Source organism: Poromitra crassiceps, assembly GCF_964638095.1.
Source record: "Poromitra crassiceps genome assembly, chromosome: 7".
In the NCBI taxonomy this organism is placed as follows: domain Eukaryota; kingdom Metazoa; phylum Chordata; class Actinopteri; order Beryciformes; family Melamphaidae; genus Poromitra; species Poromitra crassiceps.
The window spans coordinates 27,639,105-27,655,020 of record NC_139628.1 but is presented as its reverse complement, the minus strand read 5'-3'; the positions used below and the strand labels follow the sequence as shown (position 1 = coordinate 27,655,020).

Genomic DNA, 15,916 nt, shown 5'->3' with positions numbered 1-15,916 from the left:
ACTCGAGCAATCGTGATGTCGTCAATGTTGTCACTCGAGCAGTGACATCATCGGTGATTTCACAATGTCCAGTGAGTGAACGGAGGTTCAACTGATGATGTCACAATGTAAGTGACATCGTCAGTGATGTCATACATAACTGATGATATCAACGTGAAACCGTTTCAAGTTAAAACACGCACACACCGAGAAGTTTCCAGTGACGAAAACAGACATGGCTGAGGAACTAACAGAAGAACAGATTGCAGAGTTCAAGGAGGCCTTCTCCCTGTTTGATAAGAACGGAGATGGCACCATCACCACTAAGGAGCTGGGCACCGTCATGAGGTCACTGGGTCAAAACCCGACGGAGGCCGCACTCCAGGAGATGGTCAACGAGGTGGACGCCGACGGCAAGGGGACCATCGAATACCCAGATTTCCTGACGTTGATGGCGACGAACATTAAAAGCAGCGACAGCGAGGACGAGATCAGGGAGGCCTTCAAGGTCTTCGATAACGACGGCAACGGTTACATCAGCGCGGCGGAGCTGCGTCACGTGTTGACCAACCTGGGAGAGAAGCTGACGGACGAGGACGTGGACGAGATGTACAGAGAAGTCGACATCAACGAAGAGGGTCGGATCAAGTACGAAGAATTTGTGCAGATGATGCTTGTCAAATGAAGTGTGGGCCCTGATTAAAAGACGAAACAATCAGTGAAATGTTTCACTTAGCTGTTCTCGCTCTTAAGAACACCTAAATGAATGCAGGTACTGGCTCGTATTCCCCACCCCGCGCCCAGCTCCCCCCCCCATCAGCTCGAGATAACAGCTCTCTTCACAGAAACTTGAACACTGCTGAGATTGTCACATGCCACGTATCCACTCTGCCATGCCTGCCTGCCTGCTTTCATCTGCCCGTCTGTGGATATTGTGAGTTTGACATTGGATACTGTAAACTAGAGCCCCACCGATACTGAATTTTTGAGGCCGATACCGATATTAGGGAGTTAAAAAGAAATCCGATATCGATATATCGGCCGATATTCTTATATATACACGTTATATTATACAATGTTTTTGCAATGATCCCTCAAATATCAAACACTTGACATGACTTGAGATATGTAATGTAGTAGGCAGGATATTTTACAGCTTATCAATAAACTTTGTTGTCCAAAATGACATCAATGCAATGAAACAGTAAAACGTCACTGGGAATTTAATTATTATTATTATTATAGATAACTAGAAATAGAAAAACACAAATAGAACAGATATAAAATATAATGAGTTAACACATTCACTGCCAGCCGTTTTTTTTTTTACTGTAGGTAGGTTCTGCCAGAGGTTTTTTTTGAGGATTCTGGCTCATCTTTCAAGACCCGAGGATTCTTTTCTGCTAAGATTTTGTGAACACACAATATCTCAAAAGAACTAATAGAATGTGTGCTTTCTCTGTCTAAAAGAGTTAGTTTGTAGAGTTAGTAGTTATGTAAGCATTAGCAGTTGAATACAGCATGGTTTCAGCGTCTGGAAATTTATTCTGAGATAAACGGCTTTTTGTGAAATTCGATAGAACAGTCACTTTAACCATTCATTTTTGGCATCAGTAAGACGTCAGACATCTAATCAATAGTTTTGAACAGTAATTTCCTCCATAACAGCAGGAAACCCCCCTCTGCTTCCAACTCCTCCCTCCGTGGGCGTTCTCCTCCGCCCTCCCTGGCTCTGCAGCGGGTCTGTGACAAACGAGTTGCTGCTCTCTGGCTGCTGCCTGGCAGTCTGGATGGGGCTCGCTGGATGGGTTTCGCTCATTTCTTGGCGTTTTGGTTGAGAGCTCTGATGAAGCTCTTGCGATTCTGGGCTTATTTATGGTGCGTGTTTCAAAGTGTGCATCCAGTCTATTCTTGGAACCCCCCACCGTTGCCACCGCTGTGCGTCAGCGCGAAAGTGAAAGCGTTTTCGCCATCCATTTTACATTATGAGAACGGCTTCCTCGCGCTTTTCCCTCCAGTTTTGGCTCGCCTCTTCCTACTCTGGAGAGACATGTCGCCACTCAGTGGGTCGGTAAAATAGATTATACACATTCAATACCTCCAATATTGGTATAGGAGACGTAAAAGGGTTAGATCAACGTCCCACCGTCAAAAAAAAAAAACCAATCGATTTTTTTTGACGGATTAATACGTCATTGGCAGTGAACGTGTTAAAAGAAAAAAATCAAATATGCACAACATGCTGTCTATATCTAAAAAAATACAAAAATATCGGCCAACATATCGGCCGATAATATCGGTGGACCGATCGGTCGGGCTCTATTGTAAACATTTTGACTTTGAATACCTAACCTGATCTTCCCCCTATGTTGGAAACCTGGACGTCTACTGTTTAGTTTGTATTCCTGGATTGAATTAGTTTATTATTGGAGCCTTTCTGTTTGGACGCCGGAAAACTGGATTCAGAGACATTGCTTATTCCTGCATGTTTATTTTCTGCTGTTTATCATTCAAACCCTCTCTGAGTCAGTAAAGACTTTAAACGTTTAAGGGCTTATACATTGTGTCCGTCTCGTGCCTCGTTGGGTTCAGCCTTTTTACACAGGTGTAAAAATAACATTTTAGATTCTGTTTCTGGCATGCCCAGGATACTCTATTCTCTTTCGGAGGTGGGGTGGAGGGTCGTAGATTTGAGGCCCTTGGGCAGCGGGCGTCTTCTAGACTGGAGAGGAATGGATGGGCTTTAAAGGCAACATAAGGAGTAAAAGTTGCCCAAATGAAGGAATCTGGAGCAACTCGAACAATTCAATGCCTTTTATTTGGTGCAAAGTTAGTTTCAATGACATCTTCATCTGAATAAAGGGATTGAATCCGGAGTATCGGGTTTTACAGGATGTAATGAAACAGTGGAGGGATAAATCCAGCAGGGGGTAGTAATGCACCAACTGCCATAAAACACCACAGAAGAAGACGAAGAGCTGCTCCAGATTCCTTTCTTCATTGTTGATGCTGTGTCCCTCTTCTGTGACTGTGACACAGCTGAAGCACGTGGGACTCCCTCTTGTTTACTTAAATGTTGCCTTTAGCAGGATTTAAGTTAGCAAAGAACATCAGTGATGTCATACAGGCGAGGATTTATGACACGTACTGTACAACAGGTGAGCATTCATGACATGACACTGTATGACACTATATCATTTGGATGACAGCTCACAGCCCATCCAATCAAGCCTGAACCTGCGGCAACAACATGGCCGATGGACCAAGTGCAATCCGAGAAGAAGTGAGCGCATACAATTTTGTCTTAAGGCCACACACCAAGAGCGACACGAATATACAGCATGAATTTGCTAGGCGAATGTTGACCCACCTGTCAATCACAGCAACAGATTGCGTACATGTCGGAAGCGAATTTCTGGTACGTTTGGTCCTGCCGCACATACAAAGACCGCAGAAGGGGCACAAGCACACGGAGCGCTGCACACTTGACGTCATCTGTGAAAGAATTGCCAGGCAGCTTGCTGTCGGCCACTGATGATGTAATTTTGTCCTCAGGGTTGTTAGTCAGTGAGCCTTCCGAGTGATTTTATGACATCATCACTGATGTCTGTCCAGTGAGTGATGTCATCAGTGATGTCACTCGTCCTCAGGGTTGTCAGGCACTCAGTCAGCCTTCCGACCTTTCTTCTGACCTTTAGAGAGAGCAAGATGCAGGCAGCTAGCTCCCTGGCAACACTGCCCTATTATCTTATATAATCCTATAATAAGAATGACAAGTGTGTGTGTGTGTGTGTGTGTGTGTGTGTGTGAGAGTGAGCAGAATTTTGTTCAGCCACAGCTATGCCATTCTACGTGCGATCGGTCTGAATCTTGCAGGAAGTGTAAAGAGCAGCCCTGCGGGTGACCTAACGGAGGCAGATTTTTGAATTAGGTAATTAGGGCCGATTAATTGAGATGAATTGCTTGAATCAGGTGGGGGCGGAGCTCCCGCAGTCTGGGTGCCTGTTAGGCGAGGTGAGGAGCTGTCAGGGGAGACAGGTCCAGTGAGAAGGAAATTGGTATCTTCTTACTATAAATTTGCCAGTATGTGGTCTCTGTCTGTCTGTTCTCTGTAAAACAAAAAAAGCGGCTGGCCACAGCTATGCCGTTTTACGTGCGATCGGGTTGAAACTTTCAGGGGGTGTAAAGAGCACCCATGCGGGTGACCTGACGGAGCCGTTTTAATTAGCTGATTGCCCTAATTAGCTAATGATGTGATGTCATCAGTGACGTTGTCATCAGTGATGATGTGATCATCATCACTGATGACATCATCCCGGCCGCTGCGAGGCCTCGCCCATGCTGCAGCTCGCCGAGCTGGCCCTGCAGCTCACATTCGCAGCACGGCCTTGCCCGCAGCTCGGCTGCTGTGTGGCCAATGAGACCAGCATCACTGATGATGTCAGATTTATGACATCACTGATGATGTCATCAGTGGGATTTATGATATCACGGATGATGCCACAGTGGGATTTCATCAGTGGGATTTATGACATCACTGATGATGTCACAGTGGGATTTATGACATCACTGATGATGTCACAGTTGGTTGGAGAGTCCGGTGTGCGGCTTCATCGTGGTGACCTCTGTGGACAGACACGCAAGCACAAGTGATGACCATTATGTCGCCGGCGCAGAGACCGCTGCCCGGACACACCCTGCTCATCATGGACATCCGCTTCATCGCGCTCAAATGAAGCGGCGATGGGGCAGGCCGGGAGGGAGGGAGGGGACTAATGTGAGCAGGAGCTCTGCTGAAAAGGATTGTATGGCTATTGTTTTTGTTTGGCAGATTCTGGTTTGCTCTGTGCGACATTGGATAGGAATGGCAGAGGGCAAGAGGAAAAATAAAATTGTTGAAGAACTTGATATATTGAATTTGGTAGGGGAAAAACTGCTCTAAATTTAATTTAGACTCCATTTTATAGACCACCCTGTACAGATTGATGAATTCCAAAGCATATTTTATCAGTATTGTCATTTTCCCATGAGTCAGTTCAGTGATTTGCTTTGAGGGAGTCATCAATGGTGTCACTCGAGCAATGACTGTTCACAATAGTGACATCTTCGGTGATAAATCACTGATGTCACAATGTCAACAATGACATCACAATGTCCAGTGAACAGATGTCAACTGATGATGTGTCACCTATGCATAAATATTGTGACATCATCAGTGATGTCATAAATCACTGGTGATATCAATGTGAAACCAACAAGCCCCAAAACAGACATGGCTGACCAACTAACAGAAGAACAGATTGCGGAGTTCAAGGAGGCCTTCGACCTGTTTGATAAGAACGGAGATGGCACCATCAGCACTAAGGAGCTGGGCACCATCATGGAGTCGCTGGAGCAAAACCTGAGCGAGGCCGAACTCCAGGACATGATAAAGGAGGTGGATGGCGAGAACAACGGCACCATTAATTTCGAAGAGTTCTTAACGATGATGTTGAGGAACACCGATTCCTAACTGGACGAGATGCGAACGAGCAAGCGAGCGAACATACGATTGTTTCAGTTTTTCCCAAATGGTGTCCTAACCTGCTCAAGCTGCTGCCTCAGCGCACGGCGAGTGAACTGTCGCTTGGAAACATCGCTCACCTTGGCTCTATTGCGAAGGTTCGCGCACCACTCCACCTTCAACGTAGGGCCATTTTTGGACGTGAGCGAGCGAGCTTTGGCTTATGGATGAAAGACCGCCAGCGATGAGGAGATCAGGGGAGCCTTTCAGGGTATTCGATAAGGATGGTAATGTTACATCAGCGCGGCAGAGCTGTGTCACATGACCAACCTGGGAGAGAAGCTGATGGACGAGGAGGTGGATCAACTACGAAGAATTTGTGGAGATTCAAAGACAAATCACTCAAATGTTTCACTTAATAATAATAATCATAAATATAGCCGCAAGCGGCAATACCAGGGGTTCAAGCCTATTGCCCCCGAAGGGCCTTGAATATCTCATTGGGCCATTGGTATGGATGGTTAGAAAAACAGGAAATGAGGTGTTGGTTGTATCGCTGGAATTTGGTAGATTGGTATCAACTGCTGACCTCCAGGTAACCACCTGGGCCTAAAACGGCCTGCGAAGGCCTAAAAACAAATCTTGAATATCTGTCATATCTGTCCATTGGTTCCAAATGTCAGGGATTGGCCCAGTGGTATGGATGGTTAAAAAAACAGGAAATGAGGTGTTGGTAATATCGCCAAACTTTGGTAGATTGGTATAATCTTTTGCTAGATTTGCTTGAGTAGTGGGTGAGTTTTCTAGCCTAGGTGCAAAATGTGGTTAGTGTGGGCCTTAGGGTTTCTGAGGTATACACAGTCTTACGGAAAGGAAAAGAAGAATTAGAAGAAAAAGAAACAGCAAATGCAATAGGGGTTCCAGCCCTGAGTGCATACCTCCATCGCGGTGCAGTGTTACGTGAATCCGTTTGGGACGTAGGCACCTTTCTGTGATTTGACACGCCTTTGCTTCACCTTTGCTGGTGGTGGAGAAGGGATGATATTGAGGCGGGATTGAAAAACCGTGAGGGATTGAATCTCTGATGTCTCGGGAGGGAGTGCCAGAGAGCCTGGGAGCTGCCCTGGAGAAGGCTCTTTCCCCAAAACTGCCGAGGTTGGACTTGGGGATAGAGAGAAGGCCAGCTGAGGTGGATCTGATGGACCTAGAGGGTTGGTAGGGGTTGAGGAGATCCTAGCCACGACGCGAAACTATAAAGGACTTTCCTTTTTAATTGCGCTTGACCCCCCCCCTGTAATCAGGGAATCCTGCGCACTCGCCGCACGGATGCTTCATAACATGCACCAATCTCAAATAAAAAGTACGCACCTTGTTGCCACGGGTGTGTTGTCTCTCCATCTGGATGGGGTCTGTTCGTTCTAAAATAGTCCATAGTTTACAAATAGGAGTTTTATTTGTTGCCCCTGACTGACAGATAGCAGCGATTTTCACTACCTAGCCAGCTTCTGCTATCGAGACAGCAATACGACTTCGATTTCCAAGATAAAAACGCTGTCTGTCAGGTCGAGATCGACAGGTCAACTACGAAGAATTTGTGCAGATGATGCCAAATAAAGTGTGACCTAGTGCGACAAATAATCACTCCGTTTGGAAGTTAGGCACCTTTCTGTGATTTGAAACGCCTACACCCCCTTTTGGCCAGTGGGTTGGCCTATGACCTACTTATCTACAGTCTTGTGGTGTGATGAATCTGTCAAAGTTAAGATCATTTTTGTGATTGGTCACGACTTGCCACACACCCTATTGGCTAGTGGGTGTGGAAAGTTAATGAATTAGTTAATTCATAATCATAATTGGGTTTGTATAGCACATTTCCAAACACTCAAATGGCTTCACATATCGGGAGGGGACGTGGAGGGAACTCAACTCAGCCACCACCGATGTGTAGCAACCCCTCTATCTGGGTGATGCACGACAGCTACTTTGCACCAGAACGCTCACCACACATCAGCCTATCGAGGTGGAGAGTTGAGTAACGAGGGATGATTTAGGTGGCCATGATTGAAGGAAGGTCTGTTTGGGAATTTAGTCAAGGCACCAGGGGGTTACACCTTTACTCTTGCGAAGAGTGCCGATGCAATCTTTTAATGAGCACAGAGAGTTTGCTAAGAGAAGGCGGTGGAGAAGAGATGGGTATTGAGGCAGGATTGAAAAACCGTGAGGGACTCTGAGTCTCTGATGGGTGGGAGGTGTCATTTCAAGAACATGGAGATAGCACAATCCTATATTAGAGTGCGTGAGTGCGTGCATGTGTGCGTGTCCTTTTGCGTATTACGAGAACTGTTCATCTGATCGACTTCGAACTTGGCCGTTTCGCTGCTGGGGACATCACTGATGACATCACTCACTGATTAAATCACACAATTGCTCGAGTGACATTACTCGTCATCACCAATGATATCACTGATGAGATCACAATTGCTCAAGTGAGAGCACTGTTGACATCATCAATGATGATGAGTGTGTGTGGTGTCATCAGTGATGCTGTCATCACCAGTGATGTCACTCAAGCCATTGTGATCTCATCAGTGATGTCACTCAAGTAATGACTTGATAGTCGGGTCAATTAGTGATATCAATCACTGATGATGTCACAATGCCAACAGTGACATCATCGGTGATGATGTCACAATGTCCAGTGAACAGATGTCAACTGATGTCACCTATGCATAAATATTGTGACATCATCAGTGATGTCATAAATCACTGGCGATATCAATGTGAAACCAACAAGCCCCAAAACAGACATGGCTGACCAACTAACAGAAGAACAGATTGGGGAGTTCAAGGAGGCCTTCGACCTGTTTGATAAGAACGGAGATGGCACCATCAGCACTAAGGAGCTGGGCACCATCATGGAGTCGCTGGAGCAAAACCTGAGCGAGGCCGAACTCCAGAACATGATAAATGAGGTGGATGCCAACAACAACGGCACCATTCATTTCGAAGAGTTCTCGACGATGATGATGAGGAACACCGATTCCTAACTGGACTGTGAAAGAGCAAGGGAGCGAGCGAACATAAGATTGTTTCAGTTTTACCAAAATGGTGTCCTAACCTGCAAAAGCTGCTGCGTCAGCGTGCAGGCTGAGTAAAGTGTCGCTTGTTGGAAAATGCATTCAATTTGGCTCTATTCTTGCAAAGGTTCGCGCACCACCACCTTCAACACTTTTGGACGCGAGGATCGTCCTTCCCAGTATTGGACATCACTCGTAGTATATCTGGACAATTATTCGTGCCCCAAAAGCATTTTGGCTACTGGGTGTGCAAAGTTAATGTTAGTTAGTCCCTGTAGTAGTTAGTAGGTAGTTGATCAAGTATGAGACAGGGAGCCAGTGGAGCACATACGAGTCTTGCTCACATCCCAGCCAATCAAGCCTGAACCTGCAGCAACAACATAGAACATGGAGCAAGCACAATTCTATACTAGAAGCGAGCATGCAAAATTTCAAGTCTTTATAATTCTTTGACCGTATGCGTGAGTGCGTGAACGAGAACCGTACTTGTGTTGCATTACCGCCTCCTTCTGGATTTATCCATCCACTGTTTCCCTACATTCTGTAAAACCCGATCCCTCTATGCATAAGTGATATCAGTGATTTATAACAGACACTGATGATGACATAGACATTGTGACATCATCAGTGATGTCATAAATCCTTCCCTGCAGAGGCTATAAGTAGGCCCGTTAGGTCTTCTACACATACCAACATTTAACACATTCACTGCCAGCCATTTTTTTTTTTACTGTAGGTAGGTTCTGCCAGAGGTTTTTTTTGAGGATTCTGGCTCATCTTACAAGACCCGAGGATTCTTTTCTGCTAAGATTTTGTGAACACACAATATCTCAAAAGAACTAATAGAATGTGTGCTTTCTCTGTCTAAAAGAGTTAGTTTGTAGAGTTAGTAGTTATGTAAGCATTAGCAGTTGAATACAGCATGGTTTCAGCGTCAGAAAAATTATTCTGAGATAAATAGCTTTTTGTGAAATTCGATAGAACAGTCACTTTAACCATTCATTTTTGGCATCAGTAAGACGTCAGACATCTAAACAATAGTTTTGAACAGTAATTTCCTCCATAACAGCAGGAAACCCCCCTCTGCTTCCAACTCCTCCCTCCGTGGGCGTTCTTCTTGGCTGCAGCGGCCGTGTCACAAGCTTGTCACCAGTCTCACTGCTTTGCTGCTGCTGCTGCCTGTCTGCGCGGCCGCTCATTGAGGAAGTCTGGATGGACTCGCTTGCTTCTTGGAGTTTTGGTTGAGAGCTTTGATGAAGCTTTTGCGATTCTGGTCATATTTATGCTGCGTGTTTCAAAGTGTGTTCCACCCGTAATATATTATGCAAATTTGCAATCCCGCACTGCCAGCAATCAGCGCGAAAACGAAAGCGTTTTCGCCAATCCATTTTCATGAGAATGGCTTCGTCACACTGCTTTTTGCTTGCCTTCCTCTAGTCAGGAAAGCACTGTCGCCACTTAGTGGGTCGGTGGAATGGGTTGTACACGTTGTACACGTCCAATACTTATATAAGAGATGTAAAAGGGTTAGATGCACATCCCACCGTCAAAAAAACAAAATCGTAAAAACACGTCATTGGCAGTGAACGGTTGGATTCTGTTTGACGTAAAAACACGTCATTGGCAGTGAACGTGTTAAGCAATATAGCATGAGAGCTAGTGTGTTGTGGCAAATATATCCCGCTGATCAGTTGCCGAGTGGGATAACAACTGATCAGCGGGATATATGCCACAACACACGCTGCTCGAGTGCTATATTGCTTTTATAAAACGGTTTCCAAGTATGATAATATAAATATAATAATAATACTATAAGTCCGACTGGCATGGTATTCTGATAGTCAGTTGAAACACTACTGTAAGGCGGGACCTCTAGCAAGAAGATAGACGTGCGGGTGATTTGATTGGATCGTTCTGGAGACTGAAGTTGACATTGGCCAATCCTGGCGCTTGCTGAGAAGCTGAGAGCTTTCTGGAAACCCCGACAGGCAGCTCGAGCGCAGCGCTGCATTCTCAGCGCTTGCTGAGAAGCTGAGTGCTTTCTGCAAAGCCCGACACCAACTAACGTTACGGGGTTAAATGCGGGGTTAACAGCCTTTTTTTTTGCAAAGAAGACATTAGCCCGCATCTATTCTTGTACAAAACATAATTTTCTGCGAAGTATTAGTAAAGTTATAAGCGAAGATCGATTCACAAGGATCTGACAGCTGTCTCCGCCATTTGTTTTTTTTTGAGGTAACCAAAGGCTTTTAGTAAGAGAGTTGCCATGGCAACCAATAACCCATGGCCATGGGTTACTGGAATTATACAATGGCTGTGAACCAATCAGATTGCTTGATTTGAGAGAGCCGTTTTATAATAAACATTACACGATGACAGGGTCCAGGAGAAGCACCTGGACCCTCTGGAGTCTGAATATCCAGAGGAGACAATGGCCGCGCCGCGTTCGTCTCGCATCCTGCAGCGAGTTTCCCCGTCTGGTCTATTTTTGATGCGAGCCGTGAGCGGCCGCTTGCAGTCAGGCATGAAGTCAGTGCAAGTTGTGACCGGCGCGGAGCAAAACAGAGCGCTTCTGGTGTCAACGGCCAGGCTCCTGCTCGACGCTTCCGTGACGCGCTGCATCGGAGATGTTTCTGGTGTGTCCCTGCCGTTAGGGGTTCAGTGTCTTGCTCAAGGACACTTCGACAATGCTGCCGGGAGGAGCCAGCCTCCAACCGGGAGCATTCCGATTCCTAGACGGCAGATGGAATATGGAGGACTGTTAAAAGAGCTTTTGTATTGAAAAAATAATATAGAACCTCTGTCATGTTTAAAACAAAAGGGAAAAATAAAGAAAATACACAGTGCACTCATTTCAAATCTTTTTATTTTGTTTATATCCCCATTAGTGAGAAATGATCCTTTCCCAAGAATTTCTTTCAATTAAAAGATTCTCTTGATGGGTGCGAAATGGGTCAAACAATGCAATGCAAAGTACATCACCAATAGCTGTTTTTTTAAGTGTTATAGTGTTAGTGTTATGGGGGAATTTGTTGTGACCAGTCAGATTGTATATGAGCTAAATTACTTTGGGAGAGTTTGGTTTTGACTACATGGAATGCCAGGTGGGCGGGGGCTTAGTCTCGCTTGATTCGCTACCGGAATTTAAAAAAAGTACTTGAGACGTAATTTCCACTAGCATTTTCCATCTAGGTCTGCTGATTATTTCAAGCAAGCAATTATTTATATTCCAATAATAACATCTGTAATTATGTACACATCAACATCTCTCATCTCATAACCCCCCAAAATTAAACCAAAAATAAATCTCCAAATGTAAGATGCCTACACGAGAATGGTAGACTAGTAGAATTAGTAAAATAAAATAAAAAATAGTGAAACATCTAAGAAAAAGAAGTTAACATAAACATTCATAATAATAATATTAATTGTATTTTAAATAAAAAAGAGCCTTACTTCAATATAGGTTTCCAAAGCTTTGCAGGTTAGACCCGTCTGTTGGTGACAAACACATTTTTGGGGACCAATGTCACTTCCATGCTGTCAATGAATGGATCAAACCAAATAAAACCGCAATTCAGTTGTTTTGTTCAGAATTAGTGTACATTTTCTTTTTCTTAAAAAGCATACAAATGTTTACACCTAGTTTACACAGATTCTGTTGGTGCCCGGATATTAACTTTAATTTAAAAATCATTTTCAAATACCGTAAATTCCGGACTATAAGCCGCACCTTTTTTCCCGTTTTTTGGCCTTTTTTGGCCCCTGCGGCTTATCTATGGATTTTTTCCAAAAAAAAAAAAAAAAAAAAAAAAAAAATCTCTCTTTTTTAGCACTCTTTCTAACTATAAATCCTATATAACTATAATAAGTTTTAATTTCCTCTCTTGCCCTCTTTTCACCACACTGTATGACACTGTGTGCACTGTAAAAAACAACACAGGTGGTGTTGTGTTATGTTGTTTTGTTGAAATGTTAATAAATGGGAGCTTCCTCAAACAGCCATCTCTTTCCCGACAATCCCCTCTGTGCATGAACCCTTACATATGGTAATTAAACATTAAAACACAATAAAAAAAAAAAAAAAAAAATACCATTAAAACACCCGCGGCTTATAGTCCGGTGCAGCTTATATAAGAAAAAAATAGTCAACTTTGCAGGTGCGGCTTATACACCGGTGCGGCTTATAGTCCGGAATTTACGGTACCTAAAATTAATTTTTCTGACACAACCGACAGGAAAGGTAGTAGTGGGACTGACCCCCAAAATGGATTCAACGTCACGCAACGTCTTTCTTTCTTTCCAGGTCGACTCATTGAACCTCTAACGTGAGCAGCATGGACAGAGATATGGGAATAGTGTTGACTTCGGAGCCTCACCCCAGTGAATGAGGCAAACGGGTACGGCTGCGTCTCAATTAGACCGCTCGACAGAAGCTGCTCCCTCTCCCTCTGTACTTATGGCTGCGTTGAGGTGAGATTTATGAGCTTGACCCCACACTTTCATGGTTGCAATTAATTGCTTATAATTCTTTAACTTCTACAGTACATGAAAAATAAGACATTTGAGTATTCCGCACCAATATAGTAGATATAAGCTTGAGGTTAGAATCGGAAGGATTCACTTAGTTTTCATATCTTCACCTCTTGGTTTTTGCTTATGGCCGTCAAACAAATTAGATTAAAAAAAATTACGCAAACTAATTCTATTAATAGTGCTTTATAAATGAATTTGACTTGACTCGACTTGGCAGGAGAGAGAGAGCCACTTCAGAGTATTGAGATGCAGCCGGATCCATGAGTCTTGTTCTGGTGTGTTACAGGTCAAGTAGCAGCCCTATTTTTTTATCTTTGACTGTACATTTCAATGGCAGACTTACATTCAGATAATACTTGACCCGGCCCCCAGGGGCCGCTCCACTACTGTTCAATAGAAACACCTTAAGAGGCTAGAGAGAGAGCGTGTTTCCATCCGCTTTCCAGTCTAGCTGTTTACGAGGAGTGAGAGGGTGCGCTTGCTTGTTAACCTGGGGGTAGCCCGGTTGGGTGGAGCTTCCAGCCTGCGGATTGTCAGAGTAACCCACAGGGGTATAAAAAAAACTCCACACACTCAGACTATCCCAAGCGAAAAAATAAATGAGTTTCCTCACTGGCAGTGTAGAACATACTTAAAAAAAAAAACACTAAACCAAAAAACCTATATTTGGTTTCTTTGTGCGTTAAAAGAAAACAACAGAGGTGAAAAGAGGTTGTCGTCTACCATCAGACTCAGGCTGTTCAATGGGGATCAAAATGGCTGCCTGTCCTCCTCACTTTTTCCAACAGAACTCAAACTGAATTGTGAGAATGATTCTCACTTTCTTACCTTGGGATTATAAGGATATATGCCACCCGTCGAAAAATAAACATTTACATTTAGTTTGTCGTGCCTGGAGGTTCAGATGCTGCGTTCACGTGGAAGAAAGGGGTGGCCGACGTGTTTAAGTGGCCATCAATCGTAAGGTGCTGCTTATCTGAAGGTATTTTACAATCCACTGGTATCATCATCTTCTGATGAAGATCTCAAGGAGCAAAGGAACGCGACGTCCCCCACGTTACACACTTTGTGTCATCAATACGGGATATTGGACCCTATACAAAATTCCCCCAAGCTACTTTGTAACCTGCATGTCCCAAGAGAACTCCCCCCCCCGCAGTAGGCAGCTCATATTTACGGTAAATCTCACATGACATGAACGCAGCATCAGACCGGAGTGGATGTCAGGAATTTAGCTTTCTCATTAATGCAGACAAATCAAGTTGTTTGTCAGTCACGAACCAGTGTAGTGTTTAGAAGAACGATACTGTCTAATACAGCAGAGACAAGACATTCAAAAAGTTCTCCTTTTGAATGACATATCCTTTGAAGTCCCTTAAAAACGGGATGAGTGACAACATTCATTTGTCCTCTTTCCTACTTGTGATAAACTGGCCTTAGGAATCGAAAATACTGAGGAGAGGAAGCCATTTTAAACCAGTCAGACAAAAACACAGGAGGAGCAACTCACAGGTGAGGACAGTCTTATATTGCATTAAATATACCATGTAGTCTAGAGACGATGGCTGCGCTCCACCATTAGCACACTGTTAGCATTGAACAACAGCGTAACCCGGGGTCGCCTTTGAACAGAGAAATGTGTTTTCGCCACCTGAAGAACATCAGGCCGTGAGGCAGGGCAGAGATTTAAATAGCCACATTCAATATTTTATCAGCCAAAATACAGAGAAAGGGTCTGGTTGGTTTGCCGGCATGTGATTGGTGGCTAGTGTCATTTTGCAAATCAAACTTTTGTCTGAAACACCTTTGAGGAACGCGCTGACGAGACAGACAGAACGCTAACATTCAGCCGGCCTGTACGTAGTGTGACCGGTTTGAGAAAAAAGAAAGGAAAAGTGTGTGTGTCCCTTTAAAAGATGGTCAAAATGTACAGATTCTGGCATTTTGAAAAAAGTAAAAAAAACAAACACAAACCCTTCAAAGCAAACTGACTGTGCTTTCTGTCAGAACCACAAAATGGCTGCGGACTAAATGTTTAGGCTATGCTTCAATAATTGGCCACGCCCCTTTTCACTTCCTCCACTGTGGCACCAACACGTGACAGGGACACCGGTAATGGCACGACACCACTCAACCTGGAAACTTCAACTTGTTTTTTGTTTTTTTGCCCACCAGCCATTTATTTACCAGCCACGTTCACCGTCAAAATGGCTGGTGGAGCAGACAAGACTGGCTGGTGTCAATTCCCCACTCTGCCAATAACACTGTATTGTTGCTAGCACCACGTCGTCATGGCAACCCACCGTCAGAAACAAACACATAAGAAATGCTGAGGAAAATGAACCGGCTTTATGGCAAATGTTTTTGGGAGCTGCGTTCAGGGTGACCTTCCCTCTGTATTAGTGTAAAGCTAAAGGCAACCCTCACGGTCCCTGTGGCAAGCTGATGCATCACGGTATAATATGCACACAGAATAGGCTAAAGAAGACTGATGATGACGATGATGATGATGATGGTTACCATGGGGAGGAGGGGCCAACGCTCCTCCGCAGCTGTGCTTCCTCTGCGACAGGCGCTCAAGTGTCTCGTCCCCCGCCCCCCCCGCCAAAAAAAAAAACAGTGGACCGGTTACTCTGCCCCGGACCGCTCTCGCCTCCAAAATGGACCGATGTGCGTTCGGCACTTCCAGCGTCTTGGATTGTCGTCCAGTCGTCCCCGGCTGACGCCCGGAATTAGCGATTCAGTCGTCTCGTCTCTAAGCTAAAACGGGGTAAGAAAGGTGCTTGTTGCGTTGCGGGGTCGGGCCGGGACAGACTGAAAC

The 15,916-nt window shown here is 44.6% G+C and overlaps 2 pseudogenes across 2 annotated transcripts; both read left to right on the top strand.

Annotated features, from left to right (window-relative positions):
* Positions 1-212: 212 nt before the first annotated feature.
* On the top strand, positions 213-664 carry LOC310780093 (calmodulin pseudogene; annotated as a pseudogene). Its single transcript has one exon. The product of its transcript is annotated as a calmodulin pseudogene (transcript).
* A 4,585-nt stretch (positions 665-5,249) lies between these two features.
* LOC310779508 (calmodulin-alpha pseudogene) lies at positions 5,250-6,701 on the top strand (annotated as a pseudogene). Its single transcript has 3 exons — positions 5,250-5,487; positions 5,725-5,839; positions 6,579-6,701. The product of its transcript is annotated as a calmodulin-alpha pseudogene (transcript).
* The last annotated feature ends 9,215 nt before the right edge of the window (positions 6,702-15,916 follow it).